At 35.9% G+C, this 14,538-nt stretch overlaps 1 protein-coding gene across 1 annotated transcript in view; it reads right to left on the reverse strand.

The window, feature by feature from the left end:
• The window catches only part of LOC123694993 (homeobox protein abdominal-B), an 80,916-nt gene extending 67,033 nt beyond the window's left edge, over nt 1–13,883 (reverse strand). The window contains exon 1 of the mRNA XM_045640665.1: nt 13,761–13,883. The gene's annotated coding sequence lies outside the window, so the exon portion shown is untranslated. The remainder of the gene's footprint in view (nt 1–13,760) is intronic.
• Nucleotides 13,884–14,538: the final 655 nt, after the last annotated feature.

The following is a 14,538-nucleotide window of genomic DNA, read 5'->3' on the forward strand; positions in this document are numbered from 1 at the left end:
AGTAACGAAATAATACCGTTATTGACAAAAATATTTGGTTATTTGCTTGGTGTTTCTGAAATACTTGTTTTCGTCACTAGTATTATTTTTCTTATTGGAATATTTATCGTAAGTTATACGTAAAAAATAAACAAAACCTTAAAAGATACTATCTAATATTCTGCATAGGTAGCACAACTTCAAAATTCATCCAATTTTATATTTTTCAGGATAAAAGGATAACAGCAACTCTATTTTTATATGCAATGACATTTTTTCTTTTAACAAGCATAGCATTTTTTGTGATGTGCTTAGTGGCTGTAAATTTAGATAGCCGCTGCCAAATGCACACCAATCTATTAATGCACGTTGTGAGCTTTTTAAGTAAGTTGCATTATTACATGAATTATATTACATTAATTAAATTGAAAAATTATAGCATGTATTTGTTACATTTAATTGCTTTCAGTTACATTTTACTTCATCGTAGTAGTAAAAAGTTACAGAGAAGAAATGTCGGATTAATAAAGGAATTTGGGTAAACCAGTGTCATTTTGTGCCACTTTGCATAAGAAAACCAACTCATTTTTTATTCCTGTGTACTACCAACATGACTTCATTGTTATAATCTTTAAGGAAAAACTGAATACTTAAATATTTTCACATAAATACCTTATAATATTATTTTATGTCTTAATAAAGTCCTGAAACACGATACAGAGTTTAATTTCGCAGCCAAAATTCCCCGTCGTGGTTTAATAAGGAGATATAAATTGAGCCGCTGTCTTTTGAAATTTAAGGCACGATATTAAGCTCGGTGCCTCGGCTTCGCGGATGGAAAATGTTAATTAAGGGGTCCCGTAGATTTGGTCAAAGAGCCCGCCCCACAATCATTAAGGCTGGGTCCTCGCATCAGCATAAATGTCACTCGCGGAGGTTTTAATTATCGCATTGGGCCCGACCCACCGCTGACTTGATCTCTTAAAAGGGTTACATTTGAATAAAACGAATTCTGAGCACCCTAATCTCATGCCTACTTCTAAACGATTCGATGCTTTTAGTCACCGACTTATTTTGATCGTTAGATACGAGTCTTAATGAACAGTGTTTTATGATTTTGTAGATTTAAGAGACCTACTATACTAATGTTGAATTCAGACTAATCAAGAATTGATAATACTGAATTACATGCCAATTTATTGCATGCTATTTCCTACTAACATTGAATAAATATAGGTAGAGCCGAGCCTATCACGCGCTATATATCTACTAACCTACCTAGGTATTGATAATTATGAATGTATTCAAAGTACACAAAAATACTCTTAAATGTCAGTATCTAGGTATACAATTTTCTCCAAAGCCAACCATAAATCTAAAGAAACTTCAACCGAAACATGAAAAGAAAATATCCAAGGAAAAACGGCTAGAGATTATTCGAAATTTTCTTAGAAATATAACCGTCACGTCTCCGTCCCGGCGGGGGCGTAAAAAGAAAAGTGTATAAAAGCAAAAAGAAAGTTACTTCCATGAGATAGCGTTTTCTCCGAAGGCACCGTTGTTGGCTTTTATTACGGAGAGCACGTGATGCGTACGACGATCTACTCTCTTAGGTATTGATACGGGCACAATATTCTTTTGTGCTATTCTACGACATATATGACCTTTAAGAAATATAGCTCCTTGGCTTTGGAATTATATAGGTACCTATAATTATCTGAGCATGTTTCATATAAATGCTCTATACTCGTTTGAATTCAAAGGTGAAATAGAGGAAAACTGTTATGAGTCATCGAGGCAATTAAAATATAATCGCTTAATCATTTGTGTAGATAAACGAACATTCATAATTAATTAGTAGTGGTACTACAGCAAATTTTAATGCATATCTATCACCGTTAATACAGTTAATACAGTTGTTTGCACATTTATTTGCAAAATTCCCACATAAGAACATTGGTTCTGAATTGGCCATACTCTAACTATATAAATTGGCATGCTAAATTTATGCATGTAATAAAAGCGAATAAAACATGTGTATATATGCGAATCCTTAAGATCAAAATACCTTTAGAGATTTTTGGATATTCATTCTGTTTGTACTTTTATTGGTAATATATTTTATCAATTATTTACGATTACATTTTGTATAACTGCATTGCCTTTCCGGTGTTCTTGTATAAGTACCTACTTGTAGCAGTACTTTTAACGATCAACAATCAATAATGGATGGTGTCATTTATACCTATAGGTATCAAGGTAACGTTATGTGGGTTTGGGTTTGAGCTGGGTACCTGTCTATATATCTACAATTTATACATCATACCTAGATAGGTAGGTAGTAGATATAAATAGGTAGTTAGCTAGCACAAAACTAGAATTTACTTCATATAAAATTACTTTATCACTACTAAATGTGTAATGACATACCTACTACTAGTAAATATATGTGCCTATTACTTTTTATACTACTATCTAGTATAAAAATTAAAAATGTATGTCAACAGACTACTATAGTAATTCAAAACAGATAATCAAATTGTATATACATTTATTATATTAATATCGTTTCTGTAAATTTTGTTTTTGTGTGCAATAAAGTGTTTTCTATTCTATTCTAAGTATTCTATTCTACTTTTTTAGACAATTATTATTCATGAAGAACCTAACTTATTAATAGTAGCTAGGTACGAGTATGTTTCATAAATATTTATTGCCTATTAAATAGGTAGGTACCTACTTATCATACAATAGGTTACTGAATCTAAAGTCTAAATAAAATTAAACCCGACGGCAGCGAGCCGACGGCTTTTGGTTTGAATCAGGATAAGGTACCTTAGTAGGTAGGTATGACTGCATAGTTAGGTAGCTGGTATTTAGAAAAATAAATATAACTATATGTAGGTATAACTTAGGGATTTTTTAGAATAAGTTTTGTAATTTATAATTCACAGCTATTTACCTGTAAATATAAGTAGAAAGGAGCCCCATATCCAATAAGCATCTGTAAGACCTAATTTCTAAAATATGATACTCTTATTTAGTACCTATTGTCAACATAAGCAAATAATTATTTATTTGTACCTAAGCAAGCAATACGTATTCCATTTGTAGAGACATATTTAAAAGTATAAAAATGTCTCTACCAATGGCTCTACATTCAAGAGCAAAATAAATAAATATTAAAAAATCAAATACATATTTAATGTTTTAAAGGTAGATCGGTATATCGTTTCTATAAGCTAGTATAATAGTCATGTATCTACCCAGCAAAATAAAAATTTAAATATACTGCCGTAAGTAATCACTAATCATATTTTTCACTCATACGTATGTATTGCACATGGGAGAATTTCGTATTCACTTACACAATTATAAAATAATTACAGTTCCCCACAAAGGGACGAAACTCAATTAAAATAAAATTAGCAGCGCCATCTCTATAATTATTACCAGGCTAAAGGAAATTGTGTTGGAAATGAGCATGCGCGAATCAAAAATGGCCGCCGATCAATAACAGTGTAGCCACCCTATTCCCCCTGTATAGAGGGAACCATCCAAAATGCGCAAAAATAATCCTTAATACTGTGGCGTAGGAGCAGATTTGGATTAAGCTGTTCCTAAATCTCGGTTAGATCTTTTGTTTGAGCCTATCTTGCTTACTATACGAATTTATTTATATAGGTTAGTTATCTACCTAAATCCCATACCGAAAGCTTTTACGTCTTTGGTCTCTAATTTGTAAAATCAAATGATTTTCGTTTTAGAATTGACTGTTTTTTGGATGAGTAGGTACCTATGTACAATTGTCATATTATGTGTATTGTATATTATGTTATATTATATTACACATTGTTTGTGATTTCGCTGTAGGTATACCTATAAGATATAACAAAATAAGTAGGTATATGACAAAAAAGACTACCAATGTATACCTATGATAGGTAAATGATAATATAAGTACTTACAAGTTAGGAATAAAGTTATGCTAAACAAATTTGGCATCTATGCAATCATTTTTTCTAGAGAAACAATAAGCACATAATATTACGTACCTAGTACCTATACCTACCTATTACAAAGCTTTCCTTCAATCCGGACAATACCTATAGTGTTGATAGATCGAGATTATTGTGCTTTATAGCTTGGAGAAAAATGGGTAACCAGTAGGTACCACCGCAAATCCCCCCAACGGTCCAGGCCTTGTCGCGGCGGAGGGGCTCAGTAGCTCAGAGTTATGGCCCTCTGAGTGAAGCGAAATTGGACCAGCGAGGGGCTGAACGGCTGGTTTAGAGTCGGGGAGATTCGACTGGCCCGACGGCCAGGGCTAGGTGTGGCCCAGCGGCCGCTGTGTGCGGCGTGGGATGGCGACCAGAGGTCGTGGCTTGGTGGACCCCGTGTCCACTAGGCAATGGTGGCGCTGAACGGCAGTCGGGGCTGGGAAGCCTCGACTGACCCGACGGCAGAGGTCCTGTTTGTGGACCAGAGAGGAGCCGGCTTTTATGCGGCGGTGGATGGCGGCCAGAGGTCGCGGCGCGGCGGGCTTGCTGGTTTAGCAAGCCACGCCGTGCAGCGGAGGGCGGGATCCCGACGCGTCATTGTGATGACGTGCGGAGACTCCTGCAGAGAGATGTGGGGCGGCGGCCGCTGTAAAACGCCCGTCTGCCAACTCGTAATCCGGTCCGTGGGGCAGGACCGAGGGCCGCCACCTCTGGTAAGGTGGGGGCTGCGAGGTTATCTCTATAAAAGTGCGCCGGAGGGTCCCCCGACGTGTATTTCACACATCGGAGGACCTTCCGGCGTGCACCCTCCGGCCGGACGGTGTTGGGGTCGGGGGATCGGGGGAACGCGGATGATGGAGCGGGGAAAGATCCATTGTCTGCGCGTTGGTGGCGTAAGCATTCGTTCCAGCAGCCGCCAGCGAGGGGGGTTCTAGTGGTGGGCCTGGAAACGGGCATCTGCTGGGCGGGACACGCGTTAGAGTCGTAACCGTTCCCGCAGTTCCGTCCAAAGCAGCGCGATGGAACAGAGTGGGGTTTTAGTCAGTAAAAATCCGACATAACCACGGCTCCATCGCCGGGAGCCGGGGGTATCTAAGAAGAATTCCCCACTATAAAAAAAAAAAAGGTACCGCAAATAGGTAGGTATGCCGCCGAATCATTTAAGGAAACAATAATTAGATATATTTTGAAACAATTAATTGCCTAATAAGTTAACCATGATTAATTGATTACCGACTCGGTATATAAAATAATTTAGAATATTAATAGATATAGGTACCTAGTGTTAACTATTGTATACCAATTAAAAAGATTTAAAAATATCAGAGGTGACTACTACTCTACTCTTGTGAACTCATATATCTACCTTCCTAGCTACTATTGGTATAGTCACTATAATCACTCAACTCAATCGCTATAACAATTTAGAAAACACTAATAGGACACACTTTTTTGTACAAAAACAGGATAACACAGATATTATTTTGTCCTACAGCTCTAGGTAGATCCTACCATTATATGATAGGTTGCCTTATGCCTAATATACAGGTGTAGGTATATTAAAAATAGGTATTTTGCTCACGATTTTACACCATGGTTATATCTAGGTACCTACCTACTGCTATCTATATGTAACAGGATGCTTTATAAAAGAGCATGGCTACATAACAAAAATTGTATTAGGTATCAAAATCCGTCCAGAACATTGTGTTAAAACAGACAAAAATTTAAAACGAATGTTTGCCTTTTGTTGCTTGTTTATTTATACCTAAGTAGGTACCTACCTACGTTTATATATAAAACATTCTGTGCTGATCTTGATCGCAACAAATTATCATTTGCTCAAAAATCGAATAGAAATACCTACATTTTTCAAATAAGTAAAAAATTGTGGGAATGAAATATAAAACACACACACATTGAAATATAAAAATTTTTGACACGAATTAAATTGTATCGGCCGCGGCCGCGGCAGTGAAATTTCAGTTATTTAGATAACTGCCCTCTAGCGGAAGAAGCTAAAACTATCGTTTGGATACAGTGCCATCTATGAGCAATAAGCGGTAGTATTATTCCCGTCAGACAATTTCTAAGGTCCCGTAAGTGGTGACATCTGTATTTTTATTAAAGAACTACTACAGCATTTAGTTTTCGTAAGTTATTGGTAACTAAATATTGCCATTGAATTTTCATAGATGTCAGTTTATACTTAAAATTAATTTCAATGAAATATTATTTTGATTATTGCTAAATTAAAATTAATGAATCGATGTTTGCCTACTATTAAAAATTCGGAATTATTTATTAGGTAGGTATTTGAAGTTTTTATTAATAATGTCATTTGAAAATTTAAAGTTTATAAAGGAGGTAAATTTGATAAAATATTATATTTACTTTACCTACCTTTAGCATCAATATTAAAAAAAAATATTCAAAATTAATTTTTAATTTAATTTTAGTATAATATCTACAAAACATTTTGCATTTCTGAACTGTAGGATAATGCAAGAGTACTGACCAACTGACTCTTGCATTGCTCTTGAACTGTCAAGGAGAATATAGTGAATAAAAAAAATAATTTTCATTCATTAAAAATCACTGTGAATGCAATGGAGTGCCGAAGATGTGTACTATCTGTGCTGTCATTGGTCGATTTGGACGCCATTTGTAAAGGGCCGGGTATAGGCCCCGCCTACGCACCGCCTTCTATTCTGCCATCTTTAAATCGAGGTTTCCCCATCTTGTTTCGGGGAGGTGTGGTGATAAACCGACTCAATTATGCATGCCTACGCTCGCAACCATTTTGTATGAAAGGAATGGATTCTACAATTCCTCTTAGTAATGATAGACACTATCGATGCTAGGAAGTGGGTAGTAAGGTTGACAGTAGGTACCTAGGTACCTATGTAGAATGTAGATATTAATTAATATGGAACGAAGGTGAAAAGGGACAAGGTACATACCTAAATGAATTTCTGAAGGAAACTATAAGTTTTATGTTAAAAAATATGTGATTCGTCTACTTATAATAATTAATATATTATTATAAACTAGTAAAAAAAAGACGTATGGGACTCGGGCACTGCCGCGGTAAAGCTAGCATAGCATGCCTTCAAGCCACACCTCCGTGCCCGTCGGAGTGGGGAGCGTGAGGTTTTTTCGTTACGAAATTTCTGGATTTGGTCCCCGCGCTCAAGGCCCGCGATAGAAGCTATGCAATAGCTTAGAAATAAAAAAAGTATCTAGGTACCTACCTACCGATAAATTTATTCGATTAACTAAGTTCTTTAATTAGGTAGGTATTATTTTAACGTACCTACCTAGACGTTACGATTTCTGATCATAATCAATAAAACTGTTAAAAATAAATTAAAAGTTAAAACATTACAGTTATTAGGAGATAACTATTTTATAGATACCTAATTACCTAAGTGAAATTGTAACTAGCTCCTGGACTATACAGTCCACGTTGCAGGCGGTCATAATTTGTGATAACACGTCACATAACACCACAACTACAATTTTACTGTCCATTTGTTATTTGTAAGCGTTTACGAGAAATAACAAGCCTTTAGAGCCGCTCACCCGATTTATTGACTCAAAAGTTCATAATGTTTGAAATTATTGGCGTTCAATTGGCCATTTGCCGCATCTTTATGTTTAAGTGCTAATTTGTTTCGTAATTACCTATGTAAATAGGTGAAACAGGGTGAAACGTTTATTTTATTGCATTTTACTGTTCTTTACTAACTTCATATTCGTAGTTAGTAAAGAACAGTACGTAGGTACCTAGGTACTTAGAAATCTATAAATTACTTACACACCATCCGCTCCAGCCTTATCAGTTATCATAGGTAGTAAAAATAATGTAGGTAAAATAGTTACCTACTAATAAGATAATAATAAGACCGCATTATAACAGGTAGGTTAGGTAATAGGTAGGTATATATTTATTATAAAAAAGCTTAATAGGTAAACACGTCACATCTATAGGTAGGTACCTACCTAATGGATAACTTGTGGTAAGAATCTTCACAAAGGAATCGCAATAGGTACCCACTTAGTTAGATACTTAGGTAGTAGGTACCTGTATGATTAAGAAATCCCTACAAGACCTACCTAGATGGAGATCCTCTGTAAGTAACGCAAGAACATACCCAGGTGCGGATTGTGGAAGCGATCATCAGTTGTTAGCTGTGGATATCCGCACTCGCATGAAATGCCCTAAGATAAAAAGACAAACCACCCACTCTAACATCACTGAATCTGTAACCTTTAAAGCCCAAATTGAGAATAAACTGCTGAAATATAACCCAGAATCACATCAAACCCCTGAAGTCCTATGGCAAAACCTTAAACGTTGCATTACAGAATCCTTAAAAGAACTCAGCCATAAACCACGCATTGCCAAAAAAGACTGGATATCAGATAAAACATGGGAAGTTATAAAGGAAAGGAAGGAATTAAAGAGTAGCGGAATAAACGAACAATCAAGACAGAAATACTCTGAGCTAAATCGCCAATTACAATTAATGTGTCGCAAAGATAAGAACCAATATTTCGACGAAATGTGCACAGAAATAGAATCGCATGCTAATAAATATCAAACAGCTGATCTCTTCAAGAAAATTAAACAGATAACGCGTAATTTTAAACCAAGTTCCTGGATAATTGACGACTCGGATGGTAACCCAATCTTTGACATTGGAAAAGCGGCCGAACGCTGGAGAGAGTATTGTGCTGATCTCTATGATGACAAGTCCTCGTCACCTCACCAAACCACGCTAACACTCGACTTAAGCGAACGTGAGCCAGATATTCTACTCTCTGAGGTTGAAGATGCTATTTGTAAATTAAAAAGGAACAAATCACCTGGATCAGACAATATTGCTGCAGAGACACTGAAAAGTTTGGGTACACATGGCATATCTGTAGTGCATAAAATATGTAATGCTATCTGGGAAACTTTAGAATGGCCCGTAGACTGGACACATTCATTAATACTTCCACTTCACAAGAAAGGTTCGGTTCGGGACTGTAATAACTACAGAACTATTGCTTTAATATCACACGCAAGCAAAATTATGCTTCATATCTTAAACAACCGTCTTAAATCATTTCTTGATCGACAAATACCACAAGAGCAGTCGGGTTTTGTAAAAGGCAAAGGTACGCGGGAAAAAATTGTCAATATTCGACAAATAATAGAAAAAACTTATGAGTATAATACCCCTGTAGTACTATGCTTCGTTGACTATCATAAGGCGTTTGATTGTGTTAAGTGGGCGAAATTGTGGGAGGTTCTATTCGAAATTGGGGTTCCCCATCACTTGGTGCTCTTAATAAAAAAGTTATATGAATCCAGCTATGGCACCGTAAAGCTAGACAACACTGAATCAAATAGCTTCAAATTTTATAAGGGCGTGCGTCAGGGATGTGTCATTTCACCAATTCTCTTTAACATATATGGAGAACTCATCATGCGTAAGACTCTAGAAGGCTGGCACGGGGGGATAAAACTCGGCGGTAATAAAATCTCTAACCTACGATATGCAGATGATACCACGCTTTTTGCATCTTCTGAAACCGAAATGGTCGACCTACTAGCCCGTCTAGAATCAGTCAGTAAAGATTATGGCTTGACCGTTAATAAAAGCAAAACCAAAATCATGATTGTGGACCGCCAAGACTGTCTTAACTCAAGGGAATTACTCAAAAACTATGAAATAGTAGAACAATTTCGATATCTTGGTTCCCTCATTAACAACACCAACAACTGTGAAGCTGAAATAAGACAACGCATTGGCATGGCAAAATCATCTATGACGCAGCTGACGAAGCTCTGGAAAGATAGGAATATAAGCAATCGGACGAAGACAAGAATCGTGCGGTCGTTGGTGTTCTCCATTTTTATATATGGAGCAGAATCCTGGACGCTGAAGGCGACGGACAGGAAGAGAATTGATGCCTTTGAGATGTGGTGTTGGCGTAAAATGTTGCGGATTCCGTGGACTGCTCGTAGAACCAACGTTTCAATACTGAAAGAATTACACCTAACAAATCAGCCACGTTTATCGACCATATGCCGTCAGCGAATGCTTCACTACTTTGGGCATATTTCACGCCGGAATCCCGACAATCTCGAGAAATTAATAATCACTGGTAAAGTTGAAGGCAAAAGGCTACGAGGAAGGAGTCCCAAGCGTTGGTCTGATCAGATTACCGAACACATGGACCTACCAATGAATACGGCGCTACATCTTGCCACGGACCGGACTCGATGGCGACAACTAATTAACGACCCTGGTGGTGGGAGTCACGATCCTCAGTAATGAGGGAACGACTACAGAGAGAGACAAGACCTACCTACAATATTCAATTTTCATAAAGACATGCATGTGGACTCTTTAATATCGACGATATGGAGGTAGGTAGGTACCTAGGTACCTATTAGCTACTTTTAACTTCTACCTGACTGATATACCTACCTACCTGCATTAAAAGAAAACTACATCCAATTTTGGTAATAAAGCGAACACTGAAATTGACTGATACAATAGCCAACACCCACAGGTGTAAAAAATTCATAGTAGGTAGGTATCTAAGTTATGCCAAGAATAAGGAAGAAACTTGTATAAACTTCGTCCTTCTGAAAATATTTAAAAGTTTCTACCTGATACAATCCTATACTCGTATTGGTACCTACACCTACATAGATATACCTATATCAGTGCTATAGCGGACAGCTCCACCGGCCTTAGTTTAATTTCCCGCTTAGTTAAGTTTACTGCGCGCCGCTGATTGGATATTGATTAGAACCACCGTTTCACTAGTAAATGGTGTTTTTTTCTAAAATAACATCGTACCACTACAAATTTACACTCACTACGCGATTGTAATTACCGATGTGAGCTTTACGACCCTTCTTGATTAAATAAAACATGGCATTAAATGGTTTTTAAATGGATTTTCTAATAGTACCTTGGTACCTATGCCGGTTTTTATGCTAACTGGTTTTGTTGCGATTTATATGTAAGATGTTATTATACCTTTTTATTAGCGTTTATCTTTAACGCAAGCTTTTCTTCCGTTGGTTAACTTTCAACGGAAACTTCTATAATTAAGTATTTTTCTACTGCAGAGGCATAGACAAGAAAGACTGCATAAGCTCTATCACGCAACGTCAATTGCAATAGTTTGTTTTTAATAGGTATTATGATTGTCATATTTTACTACAGTTATTAATTCAATTTAATTAATTCCATTATACCTATTATTTACGTATACAGAATATTATATTTTTAATTAAAAATAAATCAGTATAAGAGACACGAGTGAACTAATCGATTGGTGCACGGAAGTTCCCTTCTATAATTACCTTTAACGTTTACATAAGGCTGCAGTTTGTTATTAACATTCTACAGTCGAGGTAAAATTACTACCTATGCAAATTCTTATTAGGTACTAACGTACTTTAATTAAAAATAACACTCGTAATAATTGACTTCAATTATAATAATAGCTATGTTACTTTATTTAATTGAAGCCATACGTATTCTCATAATAAATAATTTAAACTAGGTACATAGGTAGGTACTTTTATTTGTTATGTCCCGCGATATTAAAATTAAAGTGTAATTATTAGCTTTGATTCATATTTTTTACGGTTTGTTCAACCTACTAACTAGGTAGGTACTTATGACAAATAATGTGATCTTCAAGCATCAAACATTTAGTTATTGCTATTATTATTTACCTATATATTATATATCGCATATTTAATTGAAGCATAGAATAATACATCACGATTATTACTTTGCGTAGAACTACCTAATACCAATCTTCTTTTCGTCTAGGTAGATACATACCCAAAATAAGCTTTTTCTTTATTTCAAAAATTTGAATGAATAATATTTTTAAATGAAATATTTTTCCAAAATCAATATCTAGGTAAACTTAACTTTTATAAGGCTTAGAATTTACTATGTAAATAAATACATAGTAAATTTTATTAGAGACGATTTATCTTATTGAGCTTTCGTATCTAGGTCGTTTATATTCAAAGTGCCTTCAAATGCGTCCATTTATGACCACCAATACAAATAAAGTATTAGTTTGTTATAAATCATTTAAATCTGTCTATCACGTTTCGCTAAATGAATAACATCCACCATAAAATCATATTAATGTAGCGTATATCTACCCACGTGCGTTGGGACCTACGCGCTTTTGTACTCGCTGTTTAAAAAGTTCTTAACTCTTTCAATATAAGGTTCAAAATTAAAGTTCTCCCTTAAGAAAGAAAACTAAAGACATAGTTTATTGCTCTTTATGTATCTCGATATAAAAGTAGACACCCAAGCAGTGGATTAAGAACAAGGAATTGCTTGCGCAACATTGAAGTCGTAAAGCGATTCCGGAGGTCAATTTTTAATTGTTTACGATTTGTTGTTATTACTGTTATATTTAATTGTAATTATATTGTACGTTACATCGGGATAAATAGGGAATTTACAAAAAATAAGCTCTATTATAGTGCGAGCTCTACAAGAGAGCTTTTAGAAGATATTCAGGCACATGCTAGGTTTGAGTCCAAAGGTTTCTTTTTTTAAATAAGTAGTAGGTCGGTTAGGTATTTAAGCGCAATGTGTTGATACGGAAAAAATAAAATCATAGGTACCTAGAGCATGCGGTAATTAGAAAAAAAATTCATTTAAAACTTTTAAAGAAAATATTAAGTTACTATTAAGTATTAACTGATATACACACACAGGGCGGGATTCGATTATTATTTTCTGTTCATTAAAAATTTTCAAAGAATTCCTAATTTGGTACCAAAGGTAAAGTTTGGTACCAAACTTACAAGAATTGTTATGAAGAAGAGGAAGCTCATAAAGAATTTCTCTAATTTCATAAAGAGCTTTCAATAACCCTGACAATAGTTTCAGGTCCGAAATAATCTCTATCTAACGTTTAAATCTGTCTTGTAAATAAATTTCGGTTTCACTTGAGGTAGGTGCCTGTGTAATAGCGCAATAAAATTAGAGATCCTATACAAAACTACTTAATAGGTATTTGTTACCCGTACATATACGTAAAAAGGCAAATATAAGTAACCTACTAAGATTTACTTAATATCTATGTGTGGCATGGTTCTAATGATAGGGTGGGTGATAAGCTTTATGTCTTACATCAATTAACCTTTAATATTTATATTGTAAAAATATGCACCGTCTGTTGCCTCGGATATAATGATTATTAGAATTGTTGTCATAAATGGTACGTACACAATAGAAAATAATATACTTAATACTTGATATAGGTAGGTACCTAATATTCTATAGCAATTAACACTTGTTAACAAAGTCTATATCCAACTATGTGTACAATGTACATGTCTAGGCATTAGGTATAACCTATATACCTACTCAGATGTTTTTTAACGTTAATAAAAGGTTGTTAGGAGAGAACAAAATATACGTAGTAAAAAATAAGAACTCTACAAGAGATTGATTAAGTATAAATTAACAATGTTAGATTAACTTAAAGTAAACCTTTCTGAAAATCCAATTGGGGGAATGGTATGAGACTGACTTATTTAGTCAAGCCGGTATAACAAAAGAAGCAAACAGCCCAATTAGCGTAACAATCTGAAATCATCTCGAATTATAACAAACCAACACGCACACACTACCCAAAGTTCCCGACGCATTGTTTTCCGAGAGCGATCCATGTTTGTTCCACAAACAGCGCGCTTGCGACTGAGCAATTATCACTTACCTGTGACACGCGATCACAACACTGCACAGATTTATAGTCGATAAACTAGTATCATCACTTTTACTGGTGTTATAAATTAATTACACTATTATGGTTCGAGCGCGTGGTGGCGCGGCCGGTCGCGGCGGCTTCGTTCGGCGGTATGCGCGACTAGGCGGGCGGAGCTACGAGCCGGGCCTCGACTCTGCGTACTGCAAGCGCGCGCCGATGTATCTGCCGGTGCCTGGCTCATCCCTCACATCTCCAATTCGACTCGCTTATCGCTTTTCCAAGGAGGGTGCCATTCTTGATGAATCAAGTGTTTGTTTGCAAAGCAAATGCGACTCGCATCGTTTTATTAAATTCGCTCTACAGTCGGGGTATTCGCTCTACATTGTTCATAGTAGGTACTTATATGTATGATTGTCAGCTTTGAGTGTTGAAAATTCACATTTTCCATTGTACTAAAACATGTTTGCGGTGATGTTTTAATTGTGTATAATTGTTTAAAAATAAAAGAATCGTTCACAAGGTAAATAAACTGTTTCAAAGTCACTATCAGCAATAAACATTCCCTCTAAGCTACAGTATCTATGCCGGCCATAATTAGCAGCACTTGATTCCGTTAGTTATAAAACTAATAAACAGCGTTCACTTACCCATCGTGGTCAAATTATTCTAATCTCGATCTGATAACATACTATGTAGAAAGCCGCCAACCCGACTGTGACTCCCTGTTCTATGGCGCTATAAACGCGCACGACCCGAATTACATGCTTATCATTGTTAAAAAAGATTT

Source organism: Colias croceus, chromosome 10 (assembly GCF_905220415.1).
Source record: "Colias croceus chromosome 10, ilColCroc2.1".
Classification (NCBI taxonomy): Eukaryota; Metazoa; Arthropoda; class Insecta; order Lepidoptera; family Pieridae; genus Colias; species Colias croceus.